Raw genomic sequence first — 16,713 nt, 5'->3', positions numbered from 1 at the left:
GAAACTGGGCCTTAGAGAATCCCGCTACCGGACTGGGTTCAGCAGAAAAATACAGCCTTGCAATCATTTCCGATTGTGTCAGATTCTTTAATATGATTGGTTTAGTTTCAGGAAATTAACGGCAAGATCCATCATATATTAAAGAATTTTACAAAAGTTGCAAGTTGCTTTTTCTGCTGAACGCGGTCTATGAGAAACGCCCCGTTTCAATCACGATGGAAGAAAACCATGCGTTGAATGGCATTTCCGTTGATGCGCGTTTTTTGACAAGAACCGCTTTCGGATCTAAATGACGCGCACATTATGAACCCACCTCGTCGAGATAAAGACAAGATAAGGTGTTTTAGGAATTATCTGCCGATAAAGGTAGATAATTGTTTCTTATCGATTTGTGTTACTTTTGAATGAAATCAAGTTTTGTATGACTATTTCCTGTATGACTTTTTTCAAATAAACTTTCGTTCACGGATATGAATCTCTAATTACCAAAACATATTTTTTGCGTTTCATATTTATATTAACTGAGCTTATTTAATTTATCGACAGGTATTTATTAATTAGAAAAGTTTACCTTTAAACTAATGAAGACTCAGTAAAGTTGAAACTTTTTGTCATTCTATTTAATGTTCTAAAAAATAATAAATTGATTTATAACACCCTTCACGGCTCATTTTTAGCCGTTGACTTTATTAATTTGCTTTAAAATAAACTTGTGAAACAAAATATAGATATGTAGACGCCAAGGAAGGTTTCAAAGTTGACTCATGTTTTCTAATTCATTTGAAGTCCAAGTGACTCATTTGCTTTAGTTTTAAATACTATTGATAATGGAATATGAATATTCTCCTTTCGTTTGAAACACTCCACTTGATTCATGCGCGTACACGCGTATGTTAACATCTACATACGTCATTTGACACCGTTGAGAGCCGATGCGAGTCCCTTTCGACCGCGTGAAAATTCCACACTCTAATTAATTATATCGCTCGCATTCACGACCCGGACCCCAATCGTCGTAAATTTAAATGACCGCATATCTAAAGAGGGAGAGATAGAGAAAAAGAGAAAAACGTAACGATTCTATTGAGCTTCTCTTACGTTACGCAATAACGAGTGATTTTATCTCCTTCTCGAGAGGCGTACATAATTCTGCGGCGACGGCCATTATATCATAGCGCTATGGCAATACTTACTCATCGTCCGCGTATTGACAGCGTTTCATCCCATTGTCACTCTACTCCGGCATTGTTCAGCGTCAAGAGTACATGTTGACGGTGCTGAAATGTAAGCCGTCGCTATCAACCGAACGGGATGACAGCATCGAAGATAAGAAAACCGTCGAGCCATCGTATGTACAGTCATGAGTCTTAAAGAGTCTCGGCTTAATTGGTGCTGGCCTTTGTGACGAAAAAAATGCAAATTGAAAATTGTTTATGTTTACAAAATATGTTTGCGAACATAAACATTGATGATTTGTAATGGTTATACTCTCTAAATTCTCTAAAGTGAAATTTCACTCTTAAAAGTGAAAATTGACAGTCTTGAAAAGGAGTGGCTTAATTGTCAATCGTTAAAAGTGAGAGTTTACTTTTCAGAATGACATTTACTTTAAAAGTTTTAGAGAGTAAACAATAAATTATAAATCTATTAATAATATCAATAATAAGATTGTATTCGGACCGACAAGAATTAAACACTAAGTATAAGCATATTCACGCCTATGTGACGGTCAAAGCTAGATCTTTTTTGCCTAAATAATTCCCAGTGAATTATCTATATCCTATATATGTACATGCATATATATCATATTTTTGTAGTTTTCGAACTGCGCACCGAAATTTTTCCGGACTTTATCTAACGCAATTAAACTACTGCAATAATATCACAAGTTAAATTAAATTGACAATGTGCTGAAAACCTTAAATAAATTTATTGCGAAAAATATGTACATATAGGATATAGATAATTCACTGGGAATTATTTAAGCAAAAAAGATCTATTAATAATACTTTGGTGAACATTTTTCTCATAATTTTTATACGAATTGGAACATTTTTCAGAAATACTCAGAAGTATTCGGAAAGTTTACATCTTCTCTCAGAATTTTTCATACAAGTAAATTCTGAAATATTCTGAAATTTCTCATCTCATAATTTTTAAAAAGTATTTTTTAATTTTTTAGATTTTATAACATTTCACACACACACACACACACACACACATCAGAAATTATACTTATAAAAAATCTTAAAAATCTTACGATATTTCATAATTAACATATATGAAAAATTCTGAGAAAAGCGATGTAGATTTTCTGAGAAATGTTCCAATTCGTATAAAAAAATGTGAGAAAGTTATAAAATTATACAAAAATTCTGAAAAATTATATAGAAATTTTAAAAAATTCTGAGAAAAATTTTCACCAAGGTGAACATCGTCTCCTGAAACAAAACATCGATTTGTAACAGTAAATAACAATGTTAGTAATGAATATTGTCTCTTAAATATGATCGCCTCTCTCAAAGCTTATCTCATAAACATTCAATAATTCAAATAATTCTTATCGCACTCATTGTCAAAGATAAACGATACGAAGTATCGAGGTTAAAGCCGAAATTTTACAAATTTTTTCTTGTGTCGTATATGCGTTCGAAAATTTGAATTTCTCGACGCAAATTTCTTGATACGTATGTGCATTTAATTTTTAAAGAATTTATTTGAAAACTTTTCGAATTCTCTCTCGAGTTTTGTTTCACATCCTATTTTAACTTTTTTACAGTACGGGAAAACCACTACTATATAGTAATAATGAAACAGTGTCATATTTTGAGGCAAGGAATACAGTAATAAATTATGACAAATCTTACTCAAGGAAAAACTGTAAGATTTTAAAAGTAGACCTTCATCTTTTAAGATGGTTAAAGGTTAAAAAAAGCTTAAAGCTAAACGATAGCTTTCCCTTTTTTTTCCCCGAAAGAATTTATGCTTTAAACAAATATTCATTATAATAGAATATTAATATAAATTATTTCTTACAGTTTATTCAGACTTAGATTCAAAACTCTTTCACCTTTTCAATTATTTCACTATCTGTTTTGAAGAATTTTTTCTTGTATTTCCCGTCCAAATTCTTAATAAATAAATGATTTTCGTAGAATATCCCCATGAAATTTGTGCAGAATTATTTGTTTCGAGCAGGTAAACTTCCAACTTTTCCTTTCTTTTCTTTCCAGCGTTCATTTATATTCGTTCGTTTATTTCGTTTCAACAGAGAACACAGCATGATGTAAAGAACGGACCTTTTAACGTTCTTTCTCTGCCAAGGACTTCTCTGACGGTTCGCAGTGCCGGGGCCTGAATGAGCCACGGGCCCCACTGTAAAGCAATAAGCATCTTGCGCTTGGGTTGGCACTGCGGCACCGGATGAACGATACTACTCGGGAGTAGAAAGGAAAGGTCGCGCGGTCACAAGTGCAGCTGCACCCGGCTTAACATGTAAGCGGGGTGGTCGGAGGCCAAGCAGATAGAAGCGTTAGGGCCGAGGGGGTAACCACCAGCTGAAATATTGTCCCACAGATTACGTGATTTCATCTGATTACAAATAATTTTTTTCACTACTATGAAGTATAATTTGGTAAAATATACGATTTTATTTAATGTCATACAATGATTTCTCGTGGTTGCATATATAATTATCGGATTATACATAGAGATTTTATATAAATTTTATAATGATTTCGAGGATTCTGTCCCACGATTAGGGTAAATTGGGGTATTATGGCCATACGGAAAAGATGGCCACAGACCACAATTTCTCCAATAATAGATAAATAGTGCATTTTTATAGTCATTTTTAAAGATAATCAATATTTACAGTAGTTCATATAAGTACACTGTTCAAAATAACAATATTATAAATATTATCTAATATTTTTTCTTTCGACTATCTGCAAATTTTGCACGTGTCTGCTAAAAACTGTTATAATGTCTAATAAATTACAGTTAAGCTACCATAATCAACATTACATACACAATAAAGGTACGTAAATTGCAATGTGACCAATAATTAATACTTTCATTTTCACTATTTATTTATAAATACTATGACTATCTTTCTTAATGTCATGGCCATCTTTTCCCTAAAAATCAGATAATACGGCCAATGCATACTTTATAATATTTTGATAAAATTAAAGTTCTGTTAAGTATTTTCTCTTTAATTTCGATAGTATTTGTTACTTTAAACTTCAGTGAAAGTAATATCCCAAATATTGTTAAAAAGTAACAAGAATAAATGTATGTTTTTTTGCATTTTAAAAAACTATGGCCATCATATCCGAGTTTACCCTACATTAAGTGATTACCCCCTCGATTAGGGTTAAGGTACCAGGTTAAGGTACAGCTCCAAATCCAACCATACGTTGCGGCTGCACAAAAATTCGCATGCTACTTTCCTTCCGAACAACAACGGCCTTTTGCTTTCTTCGCCCAACCCCTTCCCCCTTCCACCCCCAACCATCTTTTCACCAACTCGAGGCTACGGCGTTGCTCGATTCGTGGTGCCTCGCAATGTTTCACAATACAAGGCAGACGATGCTTCCATACCCCGCGCGATACGAGGTCTCGCGGGTATCACAAATTATCGTCAAGTTATCAATGACTCACGGAAGAATGCGCGTTGCGCGCGTGAAATGTAGAAGATATATTATACATATAAAGATTGTATCTCGCATTTTATTAGCACGTTATTATAGCGCGAAAATCGATCTTTTGGTCGACGTGAAACCAGTTTCCCCTCAACAAAAATACGACGTATATATTTCACAGTTAATTAAACACATTTATAATACATCATGAATGAAATTAGTCAACTTCCTTCCGGTACCAGTTACTTTTTTTTTACAGCAGTTTAAGGTACAGCTATGATGTATGTAGCAGGTTTAAAATACATTACGAGGTAGAAAAAAATACACGAGTCATCATGACATTAAAATGACATAAAGATAGCTCTAAAGTGGTTACTAAAAGTCACTCAATCAGTTACGATTTAGTTTAACATCATTTTGACTTGTTATTCTACTTGGATTGGATGTTTATTAGTGGCAAATACCCTAGTCCCAGTTTCTTTGATTGCCTTCATTTTTTATACAGATCAAAGTAAACCGAACCGTTTTGTTTACCAAAATAGATTTCGCTCAAGCAAATTGTCACTCGAAAAAATTTGCATGAGTAGGGTGAGAGAGAGAGAGGTGATTCAATTTTAAATGAAATTAAATTTAAATCCAATTTTTAAAGTTCGAGTTTAGTATAAGCAGAAAAATATGATTCCATGTTAGAGAAAATAATTACTCAATTTACTTTTTTTCTTTTAAGCAATTATCTGTAACAGAAAATATTTTCTTGATAATAATCTTAAAATATATTTATATTATAAATTTTACAAAAACTAATTATGTATTCAGAATAAGAATTATTTTCTTTTAAAAAATATTATATATAAATAACTGAAGAAACAACTTTACATATATAAAATAGGCAAATCAAATTTATTTTACTTTAATATTGATTTGAAGTATTAAACTCAATTAACTAAGACTCAAAATATACTTTGAATAAATTTAATACTTGTGATGGAACTTATGACAGATTTGCGGATATATAAATTTTTTTTTACAATTTTATTTGAAACAAATAATTATATTACTTACGTACAGTATTTTTTGTGTATAAATTTTTCATTGTGTGAAAGATATTGAAGAGGACGTGTATCAAACAGGAAAAAGTCAAACTTCAACTTCGAAAATCGGAGTCAAATTTTATTTCGTTTACAATTATACCATGTTCAGAATTGTATCATTTCACTTTATGTGCGAATGTATAATATACATCGTACTTATTAACGTATAAGCGACAAAAATAGCCGAGTTTAGCATACACATACGTAAAAAGAGCTTATATATTTCCACAAAAATCACAGACCGTAATAGGAGAAACGGGTTTTTGCTCCTTCCTTCCCATGAATATAAATTTAAATCGCCACGATTCGGCGAGCTATGACGCGTCTTCGCCACCATAGATTATGACAGTTGTTTGGAACAGTCACGCATGCCTGTGCGACGACGTAAACGCTATCATGTGCGATATCATGCTCAACTAAGGCATCGCACGCTGTGAATGGGAAATTAATGGATTTTCGATCGTAAGAGTTCGCCGCACGGCTCACGCTGACTCATTTGCCTGTGATTGCGCTAAAATCCATATATAACATATCCGCATGTATTGAGAGCGGCATAAAGCCGTAAATCGTACTAGTGATTGCACAATTGTGATTTACGACTACTTTGCTCTAATTGGTTAAAAAGTAATTACCAATCGTCAATCACAATCGCTAGTGTGATTACGGCTCAAACCGTGATCTTATTAGAGATTGAGAGATTGAGATTAGATATTAAAATTTAACCAATCAAAGCAAAGTTCACTAAACTTAAGATTGGTTTTCTTTCTTCTGATTGGTAAAATTTCAATCCAATTTTAATCTCAATCTCTAGTCTGACCACGGCTTTACGCCTTATATTCTTTGCTACAAATTGTTATTTCACCGTGTATTAATGGATACTTGAGTAAATATATAAACAAAATAATGTCTTACATTATTGGATACATTTATTTAGATTAAATTCGAGCGAGAAGTAAATTCAAGTTCGCTTTAGACGATCTGTAATTCGCATTTAGGATTTAGGATAGAATTCTACCTGTACGATATATCACGTCATTTGAATTATTAAATTACACACACACGTATAAATTAAAATACGTACATTCGAATACATTTCTTACAGAAATCCAATTTATAATAATACTAGCCAATTTAATACTGAAAATTATTATTAATTATTTATTTTAAGTATTAAAAGCACTAAATAATAGTCACTACCTTCTAGTATTAAATTTCTATAAGAAATGTGGCATATAAAGTTATAAAATGAACTATCTTAAAATCTCTCATGCGAAATATAAATTGTAAACAAATACAATTACTTTGATCATGTAGATCCATTCAATGCCTGTCGATCGATGGAATAGCATTGAACATATTTTTTATAGCTGAATTAGTGTACACTTTTAGCAAAGATAATGACGTCTTTGCACTTAAAATGAAACAGATATATGTTTCATACTCGGCAAGAGCGAGATGGGAAGTTCTAATGCAGGAAAATCCAGTGCAATAATAAAAAACAAACCTAATTTCAACGGTATTATTGTTTTGTTCTATAACTGTTTGTAGTCTTGCTTGTGTGAGAAAACTGAAAGGAAAGAAAGAATGAAAGACTACTAATCCCATTATTAATACGCGTTTATTACATTGTTGCGTCTATTCATTGCTCTCAATTACTTCGACTATTTTATTACCTACTTAACTTTCTTTCACAAGCGCATATCACGTAATTATATATCCCATGCATATTCACAATTGTTCCTTGCATTCTGTTGTACAGGGTGGGCCATCTATTGGTACGTTTTTAAAAATGCGATCAAATGAGCATACATTGATATTTTTTATTAATTTTTTTTTTGTTGTGAAGCTAAAAGTATCCGCGTCAAGAATGAAAAACGATTTCGTTCATGTGGCTCCCTCTACTGGCCTTACAGTATGCCATTCGGTCACCCCAATTATTAATGACATTTTGGACTACCTCGGCGCCAATTTCACTCAAAACAGTCGTAATATTGTTTTTCAAAGCTGGAATTGTCTCTGGATTATCCGCATAACATCGGTCTTTAACGGCACCCCACAGGAAAAAGTCCAGCGGTGTCAAATCGCAGCTACGCGCAGGCCAATTGACATCTCCTGAACGGCTGATTATGCGGTTGTTGAACTTGGTGCGCAGAAGGTCGATGGTAAGTCGGCTTGTATGGCATGTGGCGCCATCTTGTTGAAACCAAAGGTCGTCCACATTCATAGTGTCGATTTGAGGCCATAAAAAGTTGGTCAACATGGCTCTGTAGCGTTCGCCATTGACGGTAACGGCGTTTCCAGCATCATTTTCGAAGAAAAATGGGCCAATTATGCCACCACTCCAAAATCCACACCAAACTGTGACTCTTGGAGGATGCATTGGTCTCTCTACGATTGTGTGTGGCTGTTCCGAGCCCCAAATCCGGCAATTTTGCTTGTTCACATATCCGCCGAGATGGAAATGAGCTTCGTCCGAAAAGATGATTTTTCGACCAAAATCGACGTCATTATTGAGCTGGTCTATAGCCCACACAGCAAACTGATATCGAAGCGGATGGTCATTTGCTTTCAACTCCTGAGTCATCTGGATCTTGTAGGCGAATAATCCGAGGTCTTTGTGCAGTATTCTCCTCAGGCTGGTGCGACTAATGCTCAGTTGCTGCGATCGGCGTCGAGTTGAAGTCGTCGGATTCTGTCTCACACTTTGGGCCACAGCCTCAATATTCTCGGGTGTGCGCACTGTCCGAGCTCTGGGACCACTTCTGTCATCCACTAACATCCCTTTCTCACGAACTTTCCTCACCAATTTGCGTATAGCTCCTTCGGTGGGTGCTCTATCACGACCCATATTTCTTTTCAAAATTCGTACAGTTTCGGCGACACAGCACTGACTTTGAAAATAAGTTTTTAAAATTTCAAAACGCTCTTCAAGAGAAAACATGTTGTTTCGTGCCGCGGACGGTATGACTAATAAACTGTCAAAATTTCGGGTCTGTAGCTCGTTTGGTGTTGCCATACGACGAAATTCAAAAACGTACCAATAGATGGCCCACCCTGTACATATTCATGGCTGTTACTTATCTTCCACCGAGTACGAGTCATTAAATTAAATCCAGAGACTGCAATGTATCTTCTGTAATAAGTATCGTATCGTATGTATTCGTTTTATGATATTAAGATCTCCAAATAAATAAAGGAAAGAGAAGAAATTAAAGGGAAAGGGAAAAGAAGAAACGTACATCTGCGTTTATCATAAATTATACGATTACGATGTCTAATAGCTTAATAATTATGCATTTTTTCCGATCTTTAGAGGACTTCCCTTACGAAAAAATACACTCTTGGCGGTACGAAATGACACTTAAATTGAGTAATAATGCTCAAGTTGAAGGTTTATTTGTGGGAGTTAATTTTCAATTTAAAGTTATTTTAGACCGCCAAGAATATATTTTTAGTCTTAAAAAAACAAATGCCTCTCTTACAACAACACTGTTATTAAAGACCTCCCAAAATACATCAAATCAAGAGAAAGTCAAAATGACTTAATTTTGAAAGTTAAAACAATGATTTTTTATTACACAATTTGACTGTTTATCAACATTAAGAATCAAAATAAAGTCTCAAATTTGCATTTAATTTCTTTACACTAAGGATGACCTATAATAAGGTCAAAACGTTATGTTCTAAGAATTTGAAATACGAAAAAATCTAGCTTGTAGCCCCTTCTTGTTATTTATTGTTTATTATTATTGAGCCATTATGAGATTATTTTTATTCAAAATAAAATCATTTTGACTTTTGTGTGTTCCTTGGTACAATGTAGTATACAGCTTTGGCCGCACCATCCCGAATTCTAGCAGCATCACTGGTGTCGTCATTGGCGAGTTTTCGGAACGATACATGCGTGTGTATTTACGAGATACGTGCAAGTCTGTTTTCGCTTGGCAGCATAACGGCCGTGAATCCCGAGAGATGCGAGAACCGGCCGAGTGCCGGCGACTTCCTGGAATGTTCCACGCTTTCTACCTTCAACGGGCTTAAATATCTCGGCAAACATAGCGATACGTCATCGACCGGCACGGCACGTAAACGAATGCCAAACGTAATGAGTTTCTCCCCCTTTCACGGACATCCGTCCCCTTTCTAGGATGCAATTTTTTCTACGATTTTTCTATCGCTATTTCTTTCTTTTTTTTTCTCTTTTATTCTTTGTGTATTTCTTTTTTTTTTCTTTTATTCTTCCTTTAACTCTTGCAAGAAACTTTCGAGAAGTGCCAATGTCGGTGACGGGGCATCGTCGGCATTTCGGTCAGATTGTGTTCGTGGCGACGGATTACTAACCCAAATTTGTCGAAAGCAGAAGTTTCGCGAAGTATCGCTGTAGCAAGTTTTGTCTGCAAGCGCCAAATGGAACAAAATTTACCAACAGAATGTAATGGCAGATTGCCAGCAGAATCTCGTTTCGCAACTATTTAAATGATATATTCTATTTGAATGGTTACGAAATGATATATTCTGCTCGGTTTCTGCTGTCAAACAATGTCGGTAAACTCTGCTGGCGGAACACGAGTTTAATGCGCGGAACGCAGTTGATGCCAATCTGTCGTGACATTCTGCTCGAATCTGCTGGCGAACTGCTAGCACATTTTGCTAACACTTTGCTCACTTTGCTCAATTTAACAGATCCGAATAAGATCCTATTTAAATTATCTGTGCCATTGGGGATTAGACGTACTAACGACGTCTATTAGACGTCTTTGGGCAGCACATTCCCTCGGGAAAATTTACTTTTAACGAAGTTAAAGTTTTTAAAAGTAATTAAGGGTTTACTTAAAAAATTTTAAGGTAATTTAAAGTGTGTAAAAGGTTAAGCCAAAATAACTTAAAATATTTAAAGCTTTTCAAAGATGACTTTAATATAATCGGCACAGTGCGTTAATTAGTTTCTTTCAGTTGTTCTTAAGTAAGTTTGAAAGTTACTTTTGAGAAAAGTTTAAAGTGTTCAAATTTACCTTTATTTCTTAGGTTTTCTCAACAGTAAATTTTAAGTATTTTTTTTTATTTTCTAAAGTAAATTTTCCCAAGGAATTGCATGTATGAAAGACGTCTAGTGGATGTTTTTGGGACATACTCAGTACGTCCATGTATGACGAATGCGACATCGTTTAGACGTCCATACGACATCAATTGTTGTGCGATTTTCCGGCAGAAATCTCCCTTTTTCCCACGGTGTTCAGACAACGGTTGCGTTCAGCAGAAGAAACAGCTCTGTATATAACTATTGCAAGTTCTTTAACATGATTAATTATATTAGAACTTTACAACATAAATAATCTAACAGTTGCAAAGCTGTTTTTTCTATCTATCACTCATTCTGTGTTTCTTCTAAATTCTCCTCGAATTCGATAAATTCTTCCTCTTGATCTCGTCGCTAATTTAAAATCTGTCTAAAAGAGAACGCCACGTGGTATTAAATACATTCGAGAATTTGATATATACGACATTTGATATATATATTGCAACACAATGTTTCGAATCGTCAATTATTGTGCGAGAGTCAGACCAGACTTGATCCTCCGCCAAGTGCAACGACAAAGTAATAGATCAGCATAAGGGCGGTCTGTGAACTGTCTTGTGCAGCAAGTCTTTGGCTGTCACATCATTTTTGTTCGTCTTTTGGACACAGGCGGCTCCTACAGAAAGATTAATTTCGAGCAACATTGTTCAGACGGACCCGCAAGTAGTCCGATAACATTGTTCAAACGGACCCGCAAATAGTCCACCATCTTGTGCTCCACCTTTAAATAATAATATATCTCTGTTCCAGAAATGTCTATTAAAGTTGAAGTTCACTCTATCGTTATCCTATGAAAGATTAAAGAAATTGAGATGCATTGTTTGTGTTACTCAGAAATTGTCCACAATTTCATTACTTGATTTTTTAGGCTTGAGCTTCAATAATAATGTACTAAAAAGTAATTCAAATTTATTTTTAAAAAATTGGCAATTATTTTTCAATTAGACAGGCAAAACTCGAAATAGAAAGCCACTCCTTGGATGCGTTTGAAAAATATCTCAGAAAACGACGTGCGCTAACGAAGCTCCTCGATCGATTTGCGATGTGTTCAGGGACTTTAGGCACATTCCAGAGTACAAAGGGTCTATTATTATCGCGATACGTCATTATTCTGACTCAAACGGAAGGATACAAAAAGCGTAACACATGTTAAAATAGAACGAAATCAGCGACTGACTGAAATCATTCTCCCTCCGTCTTTCCTTCTCCCTCTCTCGGGAATTAGATTGAATTCATTGAAATCTGTTCTCGTTAGTGAAGCTGGCTCGTGAATTGCGGAGGACATTACCTCCCAGAGGCGTAATAACGAATCGCGGGACCTTGAGCGAAATAACGAGAGCGAGTGGCCCCATAGCAGAGAGAAAACGCAAAGTTAAAAGAGAAAGGAGGAGAGCTGAAAAAAGAAGGAAAGGCAACTTTAAAGAAAAGTAGAGAGAAAACCAAATTTCACAGACAATACCAACGAGATACTATAAATTAGTATTAAATAATATTTAATTATTTCATGTTAAAATTCGGAAATTGAGATTAAGCAAGAAATCTTGACATAACTACGCATGGAAACTCTCAAAAATGTTTTAAGTAAATCACCAGTCCTTGAAAATTTCTATTAAACCTTTGTATCTTATCTTTTATCAAACAAATTTGAAAATGTCGATTTTATAATCGTATTCTACGATGTCTGGTATTCGATATTATATGATGTCTGAAAAAAAAGAAACTTGTCGAAAAGCATGCATTTTATCAGAATAATGGCTGTTCTACAATGTGCTTTTTGTTTTCTATTTCTTGCTGTTTGTCTCTTGCCTTCTTGATCAAAAAGACAAGAGACAAACAGAGACAAACAGCAAGAAACAGGAAACAAGAAGCACATTGTAGAACAGCCGTAAGAATTACGTATGAAACCATTCTTCGAAATTAATTAGTATAACAAAATATAAAAATCGAATGATATCAAATTTCTTTTCAATACCCGGATCTTCAATTTTATCCTCCCTAAGGCTTTATGGTCTTTATTGTGATTTTGTATGTGAGTACAATGTAACCGACTTTTTTACTGCTTATGTCTTATATTACCTTACATTTTTCTGTACGCCATGTGGCATACAGAAAAATTCGTTGTTATCGTCTTATATTCTCTTCATTATTTTTAAGTTCAATGAGATTGACTGAATTTAAGATTCCATCGAAGAGTACGTAACACTTATAAGTATGCAGTATATTCTCTAAAATGTTTCGAATAAACTTCACTCTGTAGAATAAAATAAGATTAAAATTGAGCTACTTTTTTTCAAGATTGGCACAATTTTCACTTTTTATAGAGTCCCACTCCAACGAATTTAGAAAGCAGAATTCTAAAATCCTAATCCTCGTTGCGAGGCCTGCAGTGGAAGAACAGATGCACTTGCTTCGTCACACCGCTATACCCTTCTCTCTCGCTTCCTCGACGATTGTTTTCGTCGACGACGTCGTCATCGACTGAGCATGCCGTAAGAATAAGAACACGTACGTGTGTATGCATTCGCGCAGGCATGAATTAATGTCGCGCATACCGATGTCGGGAGAGAGCGGATAACGGGTGGCCCGTGACACGTGAGTCTCCGACATCGTATGTAATATATTAACACGTGGTAACGTGACCGTCGTTAAGCAATACGTTTATTTTTCTACTGTCATCTTCGTAAGTCCAATCGAACGAACGTGAGAGGATCGGAGTGGATCGGAGTTACGGTCGACGGAACTTAAGACTTGTTATCGTAGCTCGAACTTATTCGTCACGATGTTGATTGTCTCAATGAAATCCTAGGCTCAGTCATTAATCGTAAATATAACAATAACAATACAGCGAGAATAAAAGACGAAATCGAAGAATAGAATACATATTGTCGAAGAATCTTAGACTGTCCGAATCTGATTATTGATTGAAATATATGTATACACCCGTGCTTGATTGTGCGGTTCATTATGGGGAAGAGGAAGTCACTACGGATATTTGTAGAAAAAAAATACATATCTATTACATTTTGTATAGAGGAAGGTCACCGATACCGACATACCACTTTGTCTTTAGACAATATTTCTTAAACAAAAGGTAAAAATACAACTTCAAAAACATAAATACAAAGTAAAAAGTGTCTTCTATCAGATAGTATAAGTAATTTTTATAATACTGTTTGTAATTTTGCAATAATTAAGTTTTTCGTAAGTTATGCAAAAATGAGCGTCTATCAAAATGGGCTCCAAAAGTGATATAGTAGGCAATAATACCAACATTTCTATTCTAGAAATAAAGATATATCCTATTCTGTAAAGAAAACTAATTTATGAAACTATAAACATTTAAAATGACATTTAATATTATCAGTAATATAGTCACTATTATTTTAATTACGCAATTTGCAAAAGAACACCGTAAGAATTTTCTTCTCGGATTCATAGAATTGGTTTTTAGCTGATTTGGTATAGAAATAAGCCACAAATATATGAATTACGAGTTTGTACTTCTTTAATTAACTAAACAGATCATGATTTTATTAGTATTAATAAAGTGCAATAGTTAGTTTCTGAGAAATAAGGGGGTGTCACTTTAAGAAACCTATGTCAGTATCGGTGACTTTCCTCTACATATTGTACACGTTAATTCGTATATCTACATATTTTGTATACATTTGTATATGTTTTTTCATTTCTTTTCGTTTATAACGTGCAAAAAGTTTTTACGTTACATAAACCGAGTACTCCCGCGTGATAAAATCTCGTCGCAATCTGTCGATAATACCCGTAATTTGCAAATGATGCACCGAGCAGATATAATTGAGGTAGAGGCAGAGCCGCAACGAATCGTTTTGTGGCTCTTTCCTAAGATAATGTAGAAACAGAAAACGAGAAAAAGAAAGAAAGAGAGAGAGAGAGAGAGAGAGAGAGAGAGAGAGAGAGAGAGAGAAAGAGAGAGAGAACAATTAAAAAACAGTTCGGCCGGAATCAGATTATGCATTGAAGATTAATTGAGTTTGAAGATTAAAGATTGAAATTTCACCAATGAGGACAAAGAAATTCTGGCTCCTTTTGTTCTGATTGGTCAAACTTCAATCTCATTCTTCAATGCGTAGTCTAATTCCGGCCTTATTAAAGACCTTGTACCAATTTCCACGAAGATTTCGGACGAAGCGTAATCGTGGTACATGATCGATGGCTGCGTGCTCTACGCTACACGCACGCAGCAAAAAGATTGAAAAGACTCGAGCGTGCGCGCCCATACGTCGCGACACGCACGTCCAAAAATATACACGGCTCTCCTCGGCCGACGAGTTGAATCCGTCGCGCGCGCGATACGTACTCTCTTTTTTCTCTTCTCTTCCCCGGCCGACACTTCGCCAAGGGAGTGAAGGAAGTCATCTCTGCCCTCTCCACGTCACTCCACGTCTCCGCGCGCGCTACAGATGCGCTCTATCATAATAATCGCTATTTCGGGCCGGAGGGTCGGCTGCTGGTCGCGTTGTTGCGGCAGATGTTCCCCTCGTTCTCTACGAGCTAAAAAGCCTTCGAGTAGGGGAAGGTCGAGCTCCGAATACATGCCGCGCTCGAATGAGACGAATGGGCAAATAGAGCTAGACACGTCTAAAAGCCGTGGGACTGCTACATCGCGGGTGGGAAGAGAGAGAGAGGAAGAAAAAGAGGAAAAAACAAGGCGAGAGAATGATTAAGGGAAGATGGAGCGAGAGGAAAGAGAGAAACCTTCCTGGTATATTATGATTACTGGTTATTAAATGAAAAGACCAACGCGAGCACATCCGAGCCGCGTTCTTCTTCTCTGATAATGCCCAAAGTAACAACTTATGGTATTTAGGCGGTGAAAAGTAGACTGCGGTTTACGCTTATAATGCTCGAACATCATTTGTTTTTGTTTAATATTTGATAAACAATATAAGGATGAAAAAATGATTCTAAAGGCCTGTATTCGTAGTCGATTATTATTTGATGATCATTTGATAATCATAGTTTCATAAATCTTTAATATTATTCGTTAATTTTTATAAGGATTCATAATCCTAAAATATTATTTAATTCATGAAACGATTTAGGAAATACTTGTTATTTCGATAATTTTAGATTGATAAAATCGTAGATTTTAATAATCATTATTTATTTCGATGATAAACTCTGTATACTGGAGCATTTTACGAGCATTTAATATGTCATTTTTTATATCTTTAATCATTTACTGGTACGTATGTCATTACCCATAAAAAATTATTAAGTAATTAGATTTTGGATAGATATTTTTAAAATAATTATTATATCTAATGTTAAATGAAATGTCAAAAAAATCGGTCATTAATTATCAAAACCTTATTTGATTTTGTAATTTAATTATTATTATTATTTAAACTAATAATTAAGATTAGAGAATGAATCGCGTTTAATAATAACAGATTTTTCAAACACAGAGATTTAAAATAAAAATCTGTGAAATCGAAAATATGAATCTGTAACTAATTATATTCTCAATCAAAGATAAAAAATTATTCGCGATTATATGAATTCCGACCCGAGTATCTATCATGGAACATGTCAGAATGAATTCCGATCGGAATTATTCCGTTTTCCTTAGAAAACACAATAGAAATCGAGGGAATAATTGAATAATTCTGATCGGAATCTATTCCGACTTGTTCCATGATAATGATAGGTGCCCTGAATGGGAACGCAACCGAAATATGTATGAGCACAAATATATGTACATATTATTCGCCATCGAGAAAGAAAAAAAAGATCGCTGTTGGATGATCTCAAGAGAATTTGAAATCGAAGCAACTCGAGTCTCCTTCGGATCTGGTTACGCTCCAGCTTGCAACCCAACTAATTACGATGCACGTCGTATACTTACCATATTGTTTTC

This window comes from Trachymyrmex cornetzi, unplaced genomic scaffold (genome assembly GCF_001594075.2).
Source record: "Trachymyrmex cornetzi isolate Tcor2-1 unplaced genomic scaffold, Tcor1.1 scaffold320, whole genome shotgun sequence".
Lineage (NCBI taxonomy): Eukaryota > Metazoa > Arthropoda > Insecta > Hymenoptera > Formicidae > Trachymyrmex > Trachymyrmex cornetzi.
The sequence above is the reverse complement of the archived record's forward strand: the minus strand, read 5'-3'. Positions refer to the sequence as shown.